General features: G+C 40.7%; 1 long non-coding RNA gene across 1 annotated transcript; it reads right to left on the bottom strand.

The window, feature by feature from the left end:
* Positions 1 to 15,780: 15,780 nt before the first annotated feature.
* On the bottom strand, positions 15,781 to 19,378 carry LOC123587660. The gene is made up of 3 exons (XR_006707449.1): positions 19,110 to 19,378; positions 16,941 to 17,141; positions 15,781 to 15,929 (listed from the first exon to the last, which is right to left on the bottom strand). It is a non-coding gene; the product is annotated as an uncharacterized LOC123587660 (long non-coding RNA).
* Positions 19,379 to 20,672: the final 1,294 nt, after the last annotated feature.

The raw sequence follows: 20,672 nt of genomic DNA, 5'->3' as shown, positions 1-20,672 counted from the left end.
GAGGTAAAACTGACTTCCATTTAAATAAATTCTGCCAGATGAATGTCCTATTGACAAAAGTAAGCAGATTTCCATTTCAATGTAAACCACTTTTAACCATTAAAAAATCCAGTTAGAAAATGGGCAAAATGTATACAGAGACATTTCACTGACATATACAGATGGAAATAAACACATGAAAACATGTTCAGCATCATTAGCCTTCAGAGGAATGCAAATGAAAACCTCCATGAGATATCACTACATACTGATCAGAATGATGAAAATAAAAAATAGTGCCTATTATTAAAATAATAATAAATAAACACTACATGCCAACAAGGATGTGGATAAAAGGATCCCTCATACATTGCTACTAAGAATGTAGAATGACACAGCTGGTCTGGAAAGCAGTTTGGCAGTTTCTTACAATACTAAATATGCTATTATCATATGATCCAATAATGACACTCTTGGGCAATTTCCCAGAGAAATGAAAATTTGTGTTCACACAAACACCAGTGCATGAATGCTCATAGCAGCTTTATTTGTAATAGCCCCAGACTGGAAACAGCTCAGATGCCCTCCTACAGGTTAAACAAACTGTACCATGGAACACCCCTCGGCAATAAAAAGGAAGAAATTATTGATACGTGCAACAATTTGGATAAATTACACTGAGTGGAAAAAGGCTATTCCAGAGGTTACATCTTATATGCTTCCAATTATCGAACACATTTGAAATGATAAAACTTTAGAAATGGAAACAGATTATTGGTTGTCAAGGTGACTGCCGTGGATACTTGAACATGTGATAAAATTGTATAGAACTAAGTACACAATGTACACGAATGTTTACAGATAAGACTGGAGAAATCTGAGTAAGATGGCTGGTATCAAAGGTTATATTCTGGTTGTGGTATTGTGCTACAGTTTTGCAAGGTGTTACCATTGGGGGAAACTGGGTGAAGGGTCCATAAGATCTCTCTGTATTCTTTCTCACAACTGCATGTGAATCTACAATTATCTCCTTAAAAAACATGAATCATAAGCACAACACTTTCCTTAAAAAGAGTAAGTCTGGGAAAACTTGAGGCTAAACTCTCAATTCTTTTAAGATTTTATTTTGGTGGGGGGGGGGGGGTGGGGTGGGGTGCCTGGGTGGCTCAGTTGGCTAAACGTCGTCCAACTCTTGATCTTGGCTCAGGTAATGTTCTCACAGTTTGTGGGTTGGAGCCCTGTCTCAGGCCCTGCACTTTTAGTGTGGAGTTTGCTTGGGATTCTTTCCCTCCCTCTCTTTCTCTGCCCCTCCCCCGCTTGTGCTCTCTCTGTTTCAAAATAAATAAATAAACCTAAAAAAAAAAAGAAAAAGATTTTATTAAAAAAAAATTTTTTTTAGTGTTTATTTATTTTTGACAGAGAGAGAGAGAGAGAGAGAGAGAGAGAGAGCATGAGTGGGGGAGGGAGGGAGAGAGAGAGAGAGACATAATCTGAAGCAGGCTCCAGACTCTCAGCTGTCAGCCCAGAGCCTGACGTGGGGCTCGAACTCGCGGACCCCGAGATCATGACCTGAGCTGAAGTCGGACTCTCAGCTGACTGAGCCATCCAGGCGCCCCAAAAAAGATTTTATTTTTAAATAATATCTACACCCAACATAGGGATCGAACTCACAACCTTGGGATCAAGAATCGCATGCTCTACTGACTGAGCCAGCCAGGCATCTCCAAACTTTCAGTTCTATTATGGGATGCCACGTGTTTCTCAGAAATTCACGTTACTTTAGATCATGTTATTCACTATACTTCTGCTTAGATGGATTCAGGTATTTTTTTTCCCTAAAACAGATTCTTTTCCTTTACAGTTGTCCCTCCCACCTCCCCATACTAATTAAAGAGTAGACATTAGGTACTCTGCATGTTGATAAATTAATCTGTAGCTAATATGACCCTGACACTTTCAGCCCTTAACTGCCCACTAACTCCTAAAATCTCATATGAAGAGCCTTTCTTAGAGACCTTAAAATTGTCTAAGAGATGATCCACATAGCATTAAAAAGATTATGACTTTAGATCTACTAATAGAGAAGTTTCATATCTTGGAAACAAAATCTTTTTATAGAAAAGAGACTAAATTTTCTTAATTTTTCTTTTTAGTTCATACTATGTGCCAGATCCCAGGGGTATTACTTTGCTTTGTTTCATGTTCTTTTATGGGGGGGGGGGCGTTGTTTTATTTATTTTTGAGAGACAGCAAACAGGGGAGGGATAGAGCAGGGGTGGGGTGGGGTGGACAGAGGATCAAATGAGGGCTCTGTGCTAATAGCAGTGAGCTTGATGTGGGGCTCAAACTCATGAAATGTGAGATCATGACTTGAGCTGAAGTCGGATTCTCAACCAAGTCACCCTCCCAGGCACTCCTGTTTCATGTTCTTAACAAACCTATGAGTAAGAACTGATTTTACTGTCTTATATTTATAAAAAGACTGAGAACCAGGGGAGGAGCCAAGATGGCAGAACAGCATGGAAGTTTTTTGTGTGTCTCACATCCATGAAATACAGCCAGGCCAACACTAAACCACCCTGCACACCTAGAAAACCTACTGGAGGATTGACACAACAATCTGCACAACCTGAACCACAGAACTCAGCAGGTATGTGAACTGAGAGGTGAACTGGGGGAGAGAGAAGCCACAGAGGGCAGGGAGCTAGACGGGGAGTGGAGAATACAGGAAAAGCAGCTGGAGAGAAAGTGGAAAAGTGTAAACAGCCACAGAGACTGAACTAAAAAGGGAGAAAGGAGAAAGGAGAGGGTTCAAATTCCATTAAGACTATAAACAGGGGGAATGCAGGGTCTGAAACTCCTCAGCTCCATACCTGGCGGTGCTCTGGTGAGAAGGGCGAATCCTCAGGAGCAGAGTGGGGTCCGGGGTTCTTCAGGCCACACGGGGAGAGGCGGTTCCCCTGCTGGGAGGACACCTGGTGGAGGCTGTGTCAGTCCCCCAAAGGCAAGGCCCCAGTGGACCTGGGAGAACAACCACATTTGCTGGTCCTGGAACAAGGTCATTAAAGGTAAAGCCTGGTGCCAGATGCGTGTTGTGATTTTCCATAATCCCTGAGGCGCTGCTGCTACACTGTCTCACGAACTTTTTCCAGGGCGGGCTGGCACCCGGCCGCAGTCTCTGGGCGTCGGCAGCAGCGCAGCCCGCGAACGTTCCTGGGAGCGGCCGGCACCCGGCCATTGCTCGGTGAGACCCTCCCGCAAACGGGCAGATCAGGTCAAAGCCGCAGTCCCTCAGAAATAAGGGGTCGGGAAAAACAGCCGCATCTGAGACAAAACTCAGGAGGGAGGTGGTGCCTGGGGCGTGGTCACGGACCGTGTAAAAGCGGGGAGTGGATGGAAGCCGAAGACCAAGGACGGGCGGGTGATTGCTGATCCGGGAGAACAGAGTTCCTATACTAGACGCCATTTTCACTGCCCTCGAGCATGCCCATATGCACCTACAAGCACCGCAACAATCCACCCCAATAAGCTAAGCAGCGCCATCTAGTGGAGAATGGAGCCATTACACCAAGCCCCGCCCAACTAGGCCAACCTCGCTCTTCAGGAACACAAATTTCTCTGGCTGCTTAGTTTACAGGCTATAAAACGCTTCATTGGCTTCTAGGGGAAAACGAAGTAATTTCAATAGTATTTCAGTCTGTTCACTCGTCCATCTATTTAATTTTCTTTTTTTTCATCTCTTTGTCATTTCTTTTTCTTGAATACAGAAAGAGAAAAAATTATTTTTATTTTCAATTTTTATTAAAAATATTTTTCTTTAATTTTTTTCTACTATATTTTTTCTTTTTTGTAAATTTTTTCAAATTCTGTTTTACTTCTATCATTTCATTTTATTCTATTTCAGTGTATTCATTTTTTCAAAATTTCAAACAATTTCCTTTTTTTTTTCTTTCCCCTTTTTTCTCTAATCTATCAAGCCCCTTTCAAACCCCAGACCAAAACACACCTAGGATCTAGCTTCATTTATCTTATTTGTGTGTGTGTGTGTGTGTGTTGTTTTTATTTTTTCAATTTTAATTTTTTATTTTAATTTTTTTTACCTCATTAATTCCTTTTCTCCCTTTAAAATGATTAAACAAAAGAATTCACCCCAAAAGAAGAGCAGGAAGAAATGACAACCAGGGACTTAACCAACACAGATACAAGCAAGATGTCTGAACTAGAATTTAGAATCACAAAAATAAGAATACTAGCTGGAGTCAAAAATAGATTAGAATCCCTTTCTGCAGAGACAAAAGAAGTAAAAGCTAGTCAGGATGAAATAAAAAATGCTACAACTGAGCTGCAATCTCGAATGGATGCCATGGCTGCAAGGATGGATGAGGCAGAGCAGAAAATCAGTGATATAGAGGACAAACTTATGGAGAAGAATGAAGCAGAAAAAAAGAGGGAGAAAAAAGCAAAAGAGCACAATTTAAGAATTAGAGAAATCAGTGACTCATTAAAAAGGAAAAACACCAGAATCATAGGGGTTCCAGAAGATGAAGAGAGAAAAAAGGGGTAGAAGGGTTATATGAGCAAATCTTAGCAAAAAACTTTCCTAACCTGGGAAAAGACACAGACATCAAAATCCAGGAAGCACAGAGGACTCCCATTGATTCAACAAAAACCGACCATCAAAAAGGCATATCGTAGTCAAATTCATAAAATACTCAGGCAAGGAAAGAATCATGAAAGCAGTAAGAGAAAAAAAGTCCTTGCCTTACAAGGGAAGACAGATCAGGTTTGCAGCAGATCTATCCATAGAAACTTGGCAGGCCAGAAAGGAATGGCAGGATATATTCAATGTGCTGAATCAGAAAAATATGCAGCTAAGAATTCTTTGTCCAGCAAGGCTGTCATTCAAAATAGAAGGAGAGATAAAAAGTTTCCCAGACAAACAAAAATTAAAGGAGTTTATGACCACTAAACCAGCCCTGTAAGAAATTTTAAGGGGGACTCTCTGAGGGAAGAAAAGATAAAAAATACATACATACATACATACATACATACATACATACATACCAAAGGCAACAAAGACTAGAAAGGACCAGAGAACACCACCAGAAACTTCAACCTTACAAGCAACATAATGGCAATAAATTCATATCTTTCAGTACTCACTCTAAACGTTAGTGGACTAAATGCTCCAATCAAAAGACATAGGATAACAGATTGGATAAGGAAACAAGATCCATCTATTAACTGTTTACAAGAGACCCACTTTAGACCTAAAGACACCTTCAGATTGAAAGTAAGGGGATGGAGAACCATCTATCATGCTAATGGTTGACAAAAGAAAGCTGGAGTAGCTATACTTATATCAAACAATCTAGACTTTAAAATAAAGAATGTAACAAAAGATGAAGAAGGGCATTATATCATAATTAAGGGGTCTATCCACCAAGAAGACCTAACAATTGTAAACATTTATGTGCCAAATGTGTGAGTACCCAAATATATAAATCAATTAATCACAAACATAAAGAAACTCATTGATAATAATACCATAATAGTAGGGGACTTCAACACTCCACTAACAGCAATTGACAGATCATCTAAACAGAAAATCCACAAGGAGACAATGGCTTTGAATGACACACTGGACCAGATGGGCTTAACACATATATTCAGAACGTTTCATCCTAAAGCAGAGAAATATACATTCTTCTCCAGTGCACATGGAACGTTCTCCAGAATAGACCATATACTGGGACACAAATCAGCCCTCAACAAGTACAAAAAGATCAAAATCATACCATGCATATTTTCAGACCACAACGCTATGAAACTCAAAATCAACCACAAGAAAAATTTGGAAAGGTAACAAATACTTGGAGACTAAAGAACATCCTATAAAGGATGAATGGGCTAATCAAGGAGTTAAAGAGTTAATTAAAAAGTACATGGAAGCCAATGAAAATGATAATACCACAGCCCCAAACCTCTGGAACGCAACAAAGGCAGTCCTAAGAGGAAAGTATCTAGCAATCCATGCCTTCCTAAAGAAGGAAGAAAGGTCTCAGATATACAACCTAACCTTACACCTTAAAGAGCTGGAAAAAGAACAGCAAATAAAACCCCAAACCAGATGAAGACAGGAAATAATAAAGATTAGAGCAGAAATTAATATTATCAAAACCCAAAACACAGTAGAACAGATGAATGAAACCAGAAGCTGGTCCTTTGAAAGAATTAACAAAATTGATAAACCACTAGCAAGTATGATCAAAAAGAAAAAGGAAAAGACCCAAATAAATAAAATCAAGAATGAAAGATGAGAAATCACAACCAACAAAGCAGAAAAAAAAATAATAAGATAATATTATAAGCAATTATATGCCAATAAAATGGGTAATCTGGAAGAAATGGACAAATTTCTAGAAACATATAAACTACCAAAACTGAAACAGGAAGAAATAGAAAATTTGAACAGACCCATAACCAGTAAGGAAATCGAATTAGTAATCAAAAATCTCCCCCAAAACAAGATTTCAGGGCCAGATAGCATTTCCAAGGGAATTCTACCAAACATTTAAGGAAGAGTTAATACCTATTCTCTTGAGTGTGTTCCAAAAAATAGAAATGGAAGGAAAACTTCCAAACTCTTTCTATGAAGCCATCATTACCCTGGTTCCAAAGTCAGACAAGGATCCCACTAAAAAGGAGAACTATAGACCAAATTCCCTGATGAACATGGATGCAAAAATCCTCAACAAGATATTAGCCAACCTGATCCAACAATACATTAAAAATATTATTCACCATGACCAAGTGGGATTTATACCTTGGATGCAGGGCTGGTTCAATATCTGCAAAACAATTAATGTGATTTATCACATCAATGAAAGAAAGGACAAGAACCACACGATCCTCTCAATAGATGCAGAGAAAGCATTTGACAAAACACAGCATCCTTTCTTGATAAAAGCTCTCAAGAAAGTAGGGATAGAAGGAGCATACCTGGAGATCATAAAAGCCATATGTGAATGACCCAACGCTAATATCATCCTCAATGGGGAAAACTGAGAGCTTTCCCCCTAAGGTCAGAAACAAGACAGGGATGTCCACTCTCACCACTGTTACTCAACATAGTATTGGAAGTCTTAACCTCAGCAATCAGACAACACAAAGAAATAAAAGGCATCCAAATCGGCCAGGAGGAGGTCAAACTTTCACTCTTCACAGATGACATGATATTCTATATGGAAAACCCAAAAGATTCCACCAGAAAAACTGTTAGAACTGATTCATGAATTCAGGAAAGTTGCAGGATATAAAATCAGTTGCCTTCCTATATACCAACAATGAAACAACAGAAAGAGAAATCAAGGAATAGATCCCATTTACAATTGCACCAAAAACCATAAAATACCTAGGAATAAATCTAACCAAAGAGGTGAAAAATCTATACACTGAAAACAATAGAAAGCTTATGAAAGAAATTGAAGGAGACACACACAAAAAAGGAAAAAGATTCTATGCTCCTGGATAGGAAGAACAAATATTGTTAAAATGTTAATACTACCCAAAGTAATCTACATATTCAATGCAATCCCTATCAAAATAACAACAGCATTCTTCACAGAGCTAGAACAAACAATACTAAAATTTGCATGGAATCAGAAAAGACCCCAAATAGCCAAAGAAATCTTGAAAAAGAAAACCAAAGCAGGAGGCATCACAATTCTGGACTTCAAGCTATACTACAAAGCTGTAATCATCAAGACAGACACTCAGATCAATGGAACAGAATAGAGAACCCAGAAATGGACCCACAAACGTATGGCCAACTAATCTTTGACAAAGCAGAAAAGAATAGCCAATGGAATAAAGACAGTCTCTTCAGCAAGTGATGCTGGGAAAACTGGACAGTGACATGCAGAACAATGAACCTGGACCACTTTCTTACACCACACACAAAAATAAACTCAAAATGGGTGAAAGACCTAAACGTAAGACAGGAAGCCATCAAAATCCTTGAGGAGAAAGCAGGCAAAAATGTCTTTGATCTTGGCCGCATCAACTTCTTACTCAACATGGCTCCAGAGGCAAGGGAAACAAAAACAAAAATGAACTATTGGGACCTCATCAAAATAAAAAGTTTGTGCATAGCGAAGGAAACAATCAGCAAAACCAAAAGGCAACTGACAGAATGGGAGAAGATATTTGCAAATGACATACCAGATAAAGGGTTAGTATCCAAAATCTATAAAGAACTTATCAAACTCAACATCCAAAAAACAAATAATCCAGTGAAGAAATGGGCAAAAGACATGAATAGACACTTCTCCAAAGAAGACATCCAGATGGCCAACTGATACATGAAAAGATGCTCACCATCACTCATCATCAGGGAATACAAATCAAAATCACAGTGAGATACCACCTCACACCTGTCAGAATGGCTAACAGCAACAACTCAGGCAACAACAGATGTTGGCGAGGGTGCAGAGAGAGAGGATCTCTTTTGCACTGCTGGTGGGAATGCAGACTGGTGCAGCCACTCGAAAACAGTATGGAGGCTCCTCAAAAAATTAAAAATAAAACTTCCTTATGACCCAGCAAATGCACCATTAGGTATTTATCCAAGGCATACAAGCATGCCGTTTCAAAGGGGCACATGCACCCCAATGTTTATAGCAGTGCTATCAACAATAGTGAAAGTATGGAAAGAGCCCAAATGTCCATTGATGGATGAATGGATAAAGAAGAGGTGGTATATATATACAATGGAGTATTACTCAGCAATCAAAAAGAATGAAATCTTGCCTTTTGCAACTATGTGGATGGTACTAGAGGGTATGATGCTAAGCGAAATTAGTCAGAGAAAGGCAAATAGCATATGATTTCACTCATATAAAGACTTTAAGACACAGAACAGATGAACACAAGGGAAGGGAAGCAAAAATAATATAAAAACATAAGAGGCTCTTAAATATAGAGAACAAACAGAGGGTTACTAGAGGAGTTGTGGGAGGGGGGATGGGCTAAATGGGTAAGGGATATTAAGGAATTTACTCCTGAAATCATTGTTGCACTATATGCTAACTAATTTGGATATAAAAATAAAAAATTAAAAAATGATAATTAAAAAAAAAAAGACTGAGGACCAACCAGTTGCCTCTGGTCACACAGCTAGTATCAGCAATGGGGTCTGGGTTGATAAGGGCATTCTTTCTGTACCATACTGGCCATTGTCAAATTTTTTGGTGTCAGGACCCCTTTTGACTTAAAAACTATTGAGGGGCTCCCGGGTGGCTCAGTTTGTTAAGTGTCCGACTTGGGCTCAGGTCATGATCTTGCTGTTTGGGAGTTTGAGCCCTGTGTCGGGCTCTCTGCTGACAGCACAGAGCCTGGAGCCTCCTTGGGGTTCTGTGTGTCCCTCTCTCTCAGCCCCTCCTCTGCTTGCACTCTGTCTCTCTTTCTCTCAAAAATAAATAATATAATTTAAATTAAATATTTACATTTAAATAAAATATTTAAGTATTTAAATTTAAGTATTTAAATTAAAGTAATAAAAAATTCTTTTGAAAAAATTGAGGACCCTAAAAAGCTTTGCTTAATGTCGACTATATGGATTGTTATTCACCATGTTAGAAATTAAGGGTGAGATATTTTATTTTATTTATTTTTTGCTTTTTTTTTTTTTTTTTAAGATTTTGTTTTTAAGTAATCTCTACCTCCAAGGTGGAGCTCAAACACACAACTCTGGATCAAGAGTTGCATGCTCTACTGTCTGAGCCAGATAGGCACCCCCAAAATTTTATTTTATTTTTCTTAAGTAATCTATCTGTAGATAGATTAAATCTGTAGATTTAATGTGGGGATCAAACTCACCACCCTGAGATAAGTGTGGCATGTTCTACTGACTGAGCCAGCCAGGCACCCCAAGGTGAGATATTTTAAATATTTATTTCTTAGTCTCTCTAAAAATAACAAAAATAATCCTGTTATATTTTAATATAAAGTATAAAATATTTATGAAAAATAATTATATATTATCTCAAAAGAGATGTTTTAAATCTCTTTAATGTCAATCCAACAGAAGACAGTTGGATTTTCACGTTTGTTTCTACATTTAATTTGTTTGTGATATGTTGTTTTGGTTGAGGGGTAGGAAGAAAATCAGGTATCAGAGTCTTTTTGTAGATTTTTCAGGTAATATAGAATTTCAGATAATGGGTATTAGTCTTTGATGCTCTATCAACCCTATTCAACAAGAGGTACTTTCTTAAAGGTCAGTTGCAATGTAGAATCTGAAACCATATCAATGAAAATTTGCATTAAAATCCATAGGTCTATCTTGCAATTTGAATCTTTTCTCCATACCTGATTTGTAACAAATAGTAATTTGTTCAATCAAAATATGGATTCTGCTGGGGTATGTGGAGCCTAGTTGTTGACACATTTCAGTATATAGTAAAAAATCACATTCATTAGTACCGTCAACAATCTCATCAAAAAAGTCTTTTAGTAGCAGATACAAGTTTTCCAAAATTCTAATTTTGACTTGAAAGCTTGTATATTACTATTGGCAACAAATACGGAGAGTTGTTTTCCGAAGTGACAGGCTTACTTACTTCATTTAAGAGAGAATGTCTGCTAAATAATCCAGTCTTAATAATCATTTCTACTAGTCCTTTTTCTGAAATGACATTTCCATGCAGAATCGATACTGCAGCTTTGCAACTCAACTGAGCAAGTACTTTTCTTTAAGACAACCATCCCAATGCAGAATATTAAAGATGTTGAAATTTAATACAATTAACACTATTTTTTACTGCTTCAGCAAGAACATTCTTTTTTCTTTAAGATTTTGTTTATTTCTTTAATAATTTTTTTAGTGTTTATTTACTTTTGCAAGAGAGAGACAGGGTGTGAATGGGAGAGGGGCAGAGAGAGAGAGAGAGAGAGAGAGAGAGAGAGAGAGAGAATCTGAATCAGGCTCCAGGCTCTGAGCTGTCAGCACAAAGCCCGATGTGGGGCTCGAACCCACGGGCTGTGAGATCATGACCTGAGTTGAAGTCAGATGCTCAACCCACTGAGCTACCTAGGTGCTCTGTTAAAGATTTTTTTTTTAAGTAATCTTGGGGCGCCTGGGTGGCTCAGTTGGTTAGATGTCTGACTTCAGCTCAGTTCATGATCTCAAGGTTTGTGGGTTCGAGCCCCATGTCAGGCTCTGTGCTGACAGCTCAGAGCCTGGAGCCTGTGTCAGATTCTGTGTCTCCCTCTCTCTCTGCCCCTCCCCTGATCATGCTCTGTCTCTCTGTATCTCTCAAGAATAAATAAACATTAAACAAATCAAAAAAATTATTTTTAAGTAATCTCTACACCCAAATGGGGCTCAAACCTACAACCCTGAGATCAAGAGTCTCATGCTCCACCGACTTAGCCAGCCTGGCACTCCCAGCAAGGACATTCTTAGGTGGCAATGGCTGTTTTTCCTTGTCAGTGCCTAGCAGTGAAGAATACAATGACTACTGCCATGGTTGCCTTAAGCATCAGTTTTACCTACAGTTGTTTGCTCTGTCAGTGAAAATGTTAATACAGAGGAAAAGGCAAATGAGTCTTAATATTATTATGAAAGTAACAATACTAAGTAAATGATGTCAAAGGGACCCTCTTGGGGCTATGGGTCACACCATACAAATTCCCAGTAAAGGCTGAGCTACTGAGATGTTGCTTTTTAGCAGCAAACCTGCCAGGGTTGATGCAGCAACACTGACAGATGGGGCATATCTATCAAAACTCCCCATAGACAAGCACAAATTCTATCTTGATGAGATACTCAAACCAGGAACGCACAGGAACTGCCGTGGTACCCTCCTGCCTCCTCTTAGGAACCATTTCTTTATTGACTTCTTCCTAGCATCCCAGGTGTCCTGGGCTTCCTGCTGCCCAAGGCCACTGAAGGGGCCCTGTCATGCAGTGTAGCTTGAAAACCAGCTTCTGCAGAGCAAGCCTGCCACCATCATTGCTCTGCTCACTACAGGTACTTAGTACTTAGTACAGGTACTTAGGAACGCAAAGGAACAAACTCTCGGGTGCTCTAAACTCCACTCTGTTGCCTTTCCTGGTCAACACATGGTCTGTCTGCTCCATGGGAAGTACTTGGTGCCTTGGACTATTCTCTCCTTTCTTCAACATTTCACTTTTTAGGAAACCCTTCCCCAAGACCCTGTTCTTCTTTAACAACACCACAACTGATTACCTGAGAAATGAACCTGTGCCCAAGTGAGAATGACCATTAAAGTGTTGGGTGTGGTAGGTAGGCACGCTCACGTTTTATTTTATTTATTTATTTTTTTTTTCAACGTTTATTTATTTTTGGGACAGAGAGAGACAGAGCATGAACGGGGGAGGGGCAGAGAGAGAGGGAGACACAGAATCGGAAGCAGGCTCCAGGCTCTGAGCCATCAGCCCAGAGCCTGATGCGGGGCTCGAACTCACGGACCGCGAGATCGTGACCTGGCTGAAGTCAGACGCTTAACCGACTGCGCCACCCAGGCGTAGAATGCCTTAACATAAAGAAATAATTCTGTGATGAGGAGCATTTCAGGTTAGGTCACAGGCAAATGGGTGATTCTGGAGCCCCTGAAGTTACATCAGGCTCTACTCAGCTGAGACAAAGTCAAAGGAATTGGATGATTAAACAGAGGAGGGAGACAAAACCCATACAGCAGTGGTTTATCTCTTTGAGGATGAAGGCTATAGTTTTTTTTTTTTTTTAACTTTTTAAATTTATTTTGAGAGAGAAAGCATGCTCATGAGCAGGGGAGGGGCAGAGAGAGAGAATCCCAAGCAGGCTCTGCACCGTCAGTGAGGAGCCTGACAGGGGGCTTGAACCCATAAGCTGTGAGACCACGACCTAAGCCAAAACCAAAAGTCAGACACACAACCGAGCCACCCAAGCACCCTGAAGGCTATGGTTTTTCATTTCAGTTTCTAATGAATAAAAAATATGCAATGTTTACATTGTTAGAGGACAAATAGAACCACGATATACATCTTAGTTTACACAGCTGAATTCGTGAACAATCATATTTCTCACATTTTCACATTGTTCCCCCTTGATGTTAGGATACTGCTAAGTGGTCATGTTTTAGTCTTTTGTTTTAGTATTTTGGGGGGAAAGTCTCACCATGACTCCCCACTGCCCTGTTCTCCCGTTTAAGGAGGCTTTCACGTGTTTGCTATGTGGAGAGTGAAGAAGGGGTATGCCAGGGAACATCTCTGGATAATTCAGCAGCTGTGTCAGGTTCACCTGGCTTCCCTCTCTTGTCTGGAACAAATGGGGTGTCCAGCAAGGTGAGTTGGGAGGATAGGTAGCACTGCCGAGCAGATACCTTGTACCTGAAATGCATACCCACCAGCTGAGCTATCGGCCTTCTGTGTGCTGCATCTGATAGAGGGTCAAACTGACTTCTCTTTCAAGTCCTGAGATCTGAAACCAGGTTGCGCACGTTTTGGAAAATCCCTTTGTGAGTGTTCTGGAAGTACTGATTTGGTCTTTCAGTTTTCATCCGGGTATGGGAAGCCTGCTCCACATCTACCTGTAGTCTCTGCTGACTTCACTGTGAGCAAATAAGTAATGGCCAATTAATATCCATGAAATAAACTCACTTTTAAAAAATGGCAGTGTTTGAAATGACTCAATGGCCAAGTGATACTTGCTTTGTATCCCTCCTCCAGAGTTTGAGCATTCAGAAAGTAGGGAGGCTTCAGGGGCTTAGAGCTTTTGTGTCATTTGTGGGATTTGACATAGAAGTCCTGACTTAAAGAGTGCCCATGGGCTGTGACGTCCCTACTGGATGCTCCTGCCTGGTGCAGCCCCCGCCACAGCCTGCAGCACCCCTCCTGCTTTACTGCTTCCGGGCCTCTGCTCACATGACCCCTTTTCCTTTGTGCAACTCCCTCTCCCACCTTGCTCCCCCAGTCTGTCTATATCTTAACTAGTCTTCAAGGCCCAACTCAAATTTGGACTTGTGCAAGAAGTTTTCTTTCATTATTATTTTTAAATATTTTTTAAGTTTTTATTTATTTGTTTTGAGAGAAAGACAGAGTGAGAGTGGGAAGGGTAACGAGAGAGAGAATCCTGAGCAGGCTCCACACTGTCAGTGTGAAGCACAATGTGGGGCTTGAACTCACAAACCGTGAGATCACGATCTGAGTGGAAACCAAGAGTGGGATGCTTAACCGACTGAGCCACCCAGGTGCCCCAAGAAGCTTTCTTTCTGATTCATCACCACTGTGTCTTCGATACGGACAATAATGGTAACAGTTCTCAATGATCAAATAGTCACTGTGTACCAGGCCCTAGAGTAAACTCCTGCAGCAGCTCATTGGATGCTCATAATAACTTTGTTACTCGGGAGTGCAGAAAGTGTGGAGAATTTCAGTGCTTTGGCCATGTCACACTCTAAATGGTGGAGCTAGGACTCCTGTCCCGGTTTGCCTGCCCTGAAAGCCATGTTTTTTTCTTTTTTCTTTTTAATTTTTTTAATGTTTATTTATTTTTGAGAGAGAGAGTGTGCACACGCGAGCAAGTGGGGGAGGCGCAGAGAGAGAGGGAGACACAGTCCAAAGCAGGCTCCAGGCTCTGAGCTGTCAGCACAGAGCCCGACCTGGGGCTCAAACACGCAGACTGCAAGATCATAACCTGAGCCCAAGTCGGATGCTTAACCCACTGAGCCACCCAGGCACCCCTGAAGGCCATCCTTTTAACCCCTTCCAGTCTGGCCTCCTGAAAGGTGCTAATTATCTAATTGTGAGAAGCTGATGGAGCGAGGTGGCACTTCAAAGGTCATATTGTCCAATCTTCACTTTAGAGATGAGGAACCTAAAGCCCAAAGAGAAAAAGAGACCACGGAGGTAACACAGCCAAGTGTTGGCAGAGCCTGGACAAGCACCAGTTTTTCTGGTTCTCAGACTCCTTCATCACTTATTCATTCAAGAAACATATATGAAAGCCTTCTATGTTTAAGGCACTGTGTTGGGCTTTGAGTATTTTTCCTGCTGTACCATTTGCGAGTTTAATGAATCCACACACAAAGTTGTTTTAAAATGGGATCAGAAAGAGTAAACCCTTGCCTCCTCTTACTGCGGCTTTGTGCAGAAGTGCAATGCACCACCGATGGCCTCAACACAGTGCCATTGTCATTGGTTGGACCCACACTCAGAGCAGCTGTGGTTCTGTAGAGAGAGTGTGTTGGAGACTGGAGGGGAGGGTGCTTGCTTACAGGGACACGTGGAGAGTGCAGAAAGGCCCTGTTTAGAAAGAGAATTCAATGCTGTTCAAGCAACTGTTTCAAGAGCAAGCATTAGAAAACAGGAAGCATGACTCCAAGTTTTGCCAACAAAGTCTAATCCAATTCCGGAAGACTTTATCCCTCTTCTGCTATTGTGTGTGGGTGTAAAAAAAAAGTCACAGAGCTTGCCTTAAGTGTCTCCCATCCTGACCCCGCTACTTGGCCGTATTATTGGTTTTGTTTTGTTTTGTTTTTCATCATCAGGTTTGTCTGAGGATCCCTGGGGGGTGGGGGTGGGGATCCTTTGTTTGTCAACAAACCCTCTCATGTGAGCTGACAGGACTTGGGGCCCACGATGAGGTTTGGGAAATTGGAAGGAAAGGAAATGCCATCAAACTGCAATGTCAAACAGTAATGTCAGCACATACTAGATCAGGATAAAGATAGACATGCACATTGATGTAATGGAGAAAGAGGGTTACCAGATCAGCAGTACTTGACTGCAACTTACCACATGCCACTCAAGTAAGGGTGACTGACCCGATCGCACGCAAATAGGCCTTTTGCAAGTGTTTCCAGTGGGGACTCACAGACACAGAAGCAGTAGCTGAGGTACAGGTCCCCTACTGTCCATTACATTCTGGTGCAGCCTATGGGGATCTAGAAAGGCCAGACGTTAGTCTTTAGGGGAGGGACTCTGAGCCTTTATTGGTGAGGCTTTTATGCTTCATGGTTGGGAATCTCAGTCTGCCCCAGGTAGACCACCCTCCACTACCAACACCTCCTCCCCCACACCCCCACTCCTCCTTACCCCCCAGCTAATACAAACTTCCTGAGAAGTAGGGACAAGGAGGCTATAATTATAACCAATTATCCACCTGCCCTAAGGGATCATCCTGTCATCATGCCCTGTAATCTAGTACCTCTATTACTAGAAGAAGCCTCTGGTAATCCTCTTCAGGTAATGTTCCCCACCCAGACTCTTCTGAGGGTACACTCCCAATCTAACATAAGCTTCCCAGACTCTTCTCTTCTGTCTACAGCCAAACCTTGGTGACTCCATGCAAGCCAATTACTTTAAATAGCTCCTGGAGGTAGAAGCCCCCCAAACTGTTATCTCCTGCCTTAGACTCTTGTCTGAACTTCAGAGCCATATGTTCGGTTGGCTACCTAATGCTTCTATTTGGAAGCCTGATGGGCATCTCAGTGTTAACCTGTGCAAGACAAATTTCCGGTCACGCCATCCCATATCTGCTTCTTTTCCATTTTCACCCAGCTGCACAAATTAGAAACTTTGGAGCTATCCTTGACTCATTTCCCTTCCATCCTTTTAAGTCACCAGGTGACACCTAGGTCAACTCCGTTGTGAGGCCTCATAAACCACCACCTCTCACCACCCGGTGCAAAAATCTAAGACTCCCCACTCCTACTTTTGCCTCCTATGATCTCATCCTCTTCTCACATCAGCTTGAATAATCCTTTTAAACAGGCCAGGGCAAATCACATCCCCTACCCTAGTGGTATGTCATGTCAGACGAAAATCCAGTCCTTTCTGGGCACAAAGCACTGCAGCATCTTGTCCATGCCTTCCTTTGTGACCACATTTCCCACCAGATACCCCCATGTGCTTTGCTCCAGGTAGTGAGGACTCAGCACACTACAGGCTCCTACCTTAAAGCCCTTCTGTTGCTGTTCCATTTGGAAAACTCTTCCCCCAGATATTCCTGTGGTTCAGTTCCTTACTTAATTCTGATCGCCTTACTGTGAGGGCTTCCCTGAAGGCTCCTATCAAAATAGTCCCTGCCGCCTTATAGAATATAACTCGGAGAGCAGGGACTTGTCCTCTCTTGCTCTCTGCTGAATCACCAGCACCTACAACAGTGACAAGGACATGGACACTTCGTAAATATTTGTCAAACGGATGAGAAAATGAATGAATGAATGAATGAATGAATGTCTCTTCAGAGTACAAGCAAATGTGAAATGAAGTCTAGACTTCTGAGAAAAAGTGGGGAGGCATTGTGATTTTTCCTTACCATCTTGGTAATAAGTTCTTCAGTGTGAATTTCTGCTTTCAGATATTCTTATTTTAGTTGATTAAATTAATTAACATTTTATTAAATTAACTAATTTTTTAAAGAGATTTTATTTTTAAGTAATCTCTACATCCAATGTGGGGCTCAAACTTACAACTCTGAGATCAAGAGTTGCACACTCCAGTGACCCAGCCAGCCAGATACCCCTAAGTAATTAATAATTAATTAATTAATTAATTATTTTTAAAAAGTAGGCTCCATGCTCAGTGTGGGGCTTCCACGCACAACCCCAAGGTCAAGAGTTGCATGCTCTACCGACTGAGATAGCCAGGCGTTCCTCATTAATTAATATTTTAAAAGGTGTTATTAAAGTGGAAATGGTTTTTCGGTCCGTGAGTTCGAGCCCCATGTCGGGCTCTGGGCTGATGGCCCAAAGCCTGGGGCCTGCTTCCGATTCTGTGTCTCCCTCTCTCTCTGCCCCTCCCCCGTTCATGCTCTGTCTCTCTCTGTCCCAAAAATAAATAAACGTTAAAAAAAAAAAAATCATAAAGTGGAAATGGTTTTCAAAAAGAACACAGATATTTCAGACTCCTAAGTGTTTAATTCTGATTTTATTTTTAAAAACACCTTTAAAATTATTAAAAGCCTGTAATTTAAAAAAATATGCCATGTTATACATAAAAGTATAATAAAGTGAAGAACATGGAATTAACTTGTACTGCTAGATTAACTCAAATTTTGTGGCAACTCAGAACACAACTTTCCCCACTATCTCTGGGCATATATTAGATGTTCTTTAAAAACAAATGTGGCATCAATTAGAAAGTTTACACAAGCCTTTAAAAAATTTTGGCCTGGTTATGTCTGCTCACAGAAAACTGTGCCGCTAACACACTACACATCACAGCTGTACTATATATATTGTAACATAGTTGGGACACCTGAGTGGTTCAGTTGGTTGAGCGTCCAACTTTAACTCAGGTCATGATCTCACTGTTTGTGAGTTTGAACCCCACATTGGGCTCGATCCTGTCAGCCTGTCAGCACAGAGCATGCTTCTGATCCTAAGTCCCCATGTCTCTGCCCCTCACTTGCTTGAGATCTCCCAAAAATAAATATTAAAAAAAAAAAAAAAGAAACATAGCAAGCGAGACTCAGGTGCATTTGCTGTCATCAATATAATCCATCAGACAAGTGAGTATTTTTTATAAATGTTTAATTTTGAGAGAGAAAGAGAGTGTGAGAGCAAGCACAGGGGAGGTGCAGAGAGAGAGAGAGAGAGAGAACCCCAAACAGGCTCCACGCTGTCAGCATGAGATCATGACCTTGAGCCACCCAGGCGCCCAGACAAGTGAGTATTAATGCACACAGTTTTGGCTACTTATGTGGCTTGTTATATTTATTTATTTATTTATTTATTTATTTATTAACGTTTATTTATTTTTGGGACAGAGAGAGACAGAGCATGGACAGGGGAGGGGCAGAGAGAGAGGGAGACACAGAATCAGAAGCAGGCTCCAGGCTCTGAGCCATCAGCCCAGAGCCTGACGCGGGGCTCGAACTCACGGACCGCGAGATCGTGACCTGGCTGAAGTCGGACGCTTAACCGACTGCGCCACCCAGGCGCCCCGCTTGTTATATTTATGAAAAGAAATATAAGCCCTTGTTAGGTATTGTAAATGATTCACCTTTGTCTTGAAATTGCTTTATCACTCTTCTTCAAGACTCTGTATTAGTCTTAATAGAATAGTGTCCTATGATACAAGACGGAGGCTAAAAATGTTTTCCGTTGACAACAACTTACCTATGTGGATCCAGATGATCTTGATGCTGAGCAATCAAAATACAGAAATAACTTTTATGCTAAATCAAGTTGGCATAACATTGCAGCTGTCATTTATAACTCCAAATTTCAAGTTTACCTCTTCATCTGTAGAAAAGAAAGACAATCATATACCCCAAATGTATTTATGATGAAAGGTTGGATTAGATCATTTCTAGCATTCACTTTTTACCCTGTGATACTTTGAAACTGTCCACCAAATGCTTGCTCAGCAGGACATTTTGCTGTTGTTGTTGTTGTTGTTGTTGTTTTACCTTTGATTTCTTTTTTAAAAAAAGTTTTATTTAAGTAATCTCTCCACCTCACATGGGGCTTGAACTCACAACCTCAAGATCAAAAGTTGTGCACGCTTCCGACCGAGCCAGCCAGGTGGCCATATCTGTGATTTTCTTGAGCTTGATGCTAACTTCCTATCGATCCACTTGATAAAATATATGACAATCAGTATATTAAATCCATATTTACTATTTCCAGTGTTCTTCATTCCTCCCTATACTTCCATGTTTTTGCTTGCAGTTAGTTTCCTTTGACCTCAAGGACTTAAGATAGTATTTTACTGCAAGTCTGCTGGTGATGAATTTTCTCAGCTTTTCTTTGAAAATATATTTTTCTTTCACTTTTGAAAGAGAATTTGAGCACAGAATTCTAGGTTATCAATTATTTTTTTCAGCAATTTAAAGTTGTCATCCCACTGTCACCTGGCTCCCAGTTTAAGAAATCAGCCATCTTATTGTTATTTGAAGTTAATGAATTTTTCCCTTTTCTGTGTGCTTTTAAGATTTTTCTCATGACTTCTAGCATCTCACCATCATGTGGCCAGATGTGGTTTGATTTGTGTGTCTGCTGCTTGGGGTTTGAAGAGCCTCTTGAATTTGGGTTGATGTCTTGTTTGTTTTGAAAAAGGCTCAACAGAGTCGTACCATGGCTTCTGCCCATTCTCTGAGAGTCCAATTACACGTACGTTCGAATTCTTCAATGTGTCCCATGTCTCTCAGTCTCCTTGCTTTATCTTCCTTGTTTTTTAATCTCTTTGCTTCAGTTTGGATATTTTCTATTAACCCCTATTCCAGTTTACTGATTTTGTCTTCTGCTGTATCTACAGCCGTCAATTGAGTTATCAATTTCAGATATTCTAAGTTTCAGTTCTAGAATGTCCTTTGGATTTTTAAAATATTATAATTTTCTGGTGAAAGTCTCTAAAAATCAATTTTCTCAAATTTTCTTTTCTTAAGCATAGTAATCAGTGATCTTTAAGTGTTTGTGTATTAACTCTAGTATCTGGATCACTTGTGAGTCTGTTTTCCTCCCTCCTCCATATGTATGGAATATATAACTGAAGCTGTCCTTTGGCTTGTCTAGAATTTTTTAAATTGAATGTTGAACATGTGAGGCTCCAGATACGAGGTTATATTCCTTCAGAGAGGAGTCACACTTTCCTCTGATAGGCAGGGTGGGGACTGACCACCCAACCAAGGACTGGGTGGGGGGCAAGTGGGCTGGCGAGGCAAAGCCTGCCCTTGTTAA

Source organism: Leopardus geoffroyi, chromosome D3 (genome assembly GCF_018350155.1).
Source record: "Leopardus geoffroyi isolate Oge1 chromosome D3, O.geoffroyi_Oge1_pat1.0, whole genome shotgun sequence".
Lineage (NCBI taxonomy): Eukaryota > Metazoa > Chordata > Mammalia > Carnivora > Felidae > Leopardus > Leopardus geoffroyi.
Note: the sequence above shows the minus strand (reverse complement) of the source record. Positions and strands in the feature narration are given on the sequence as shown.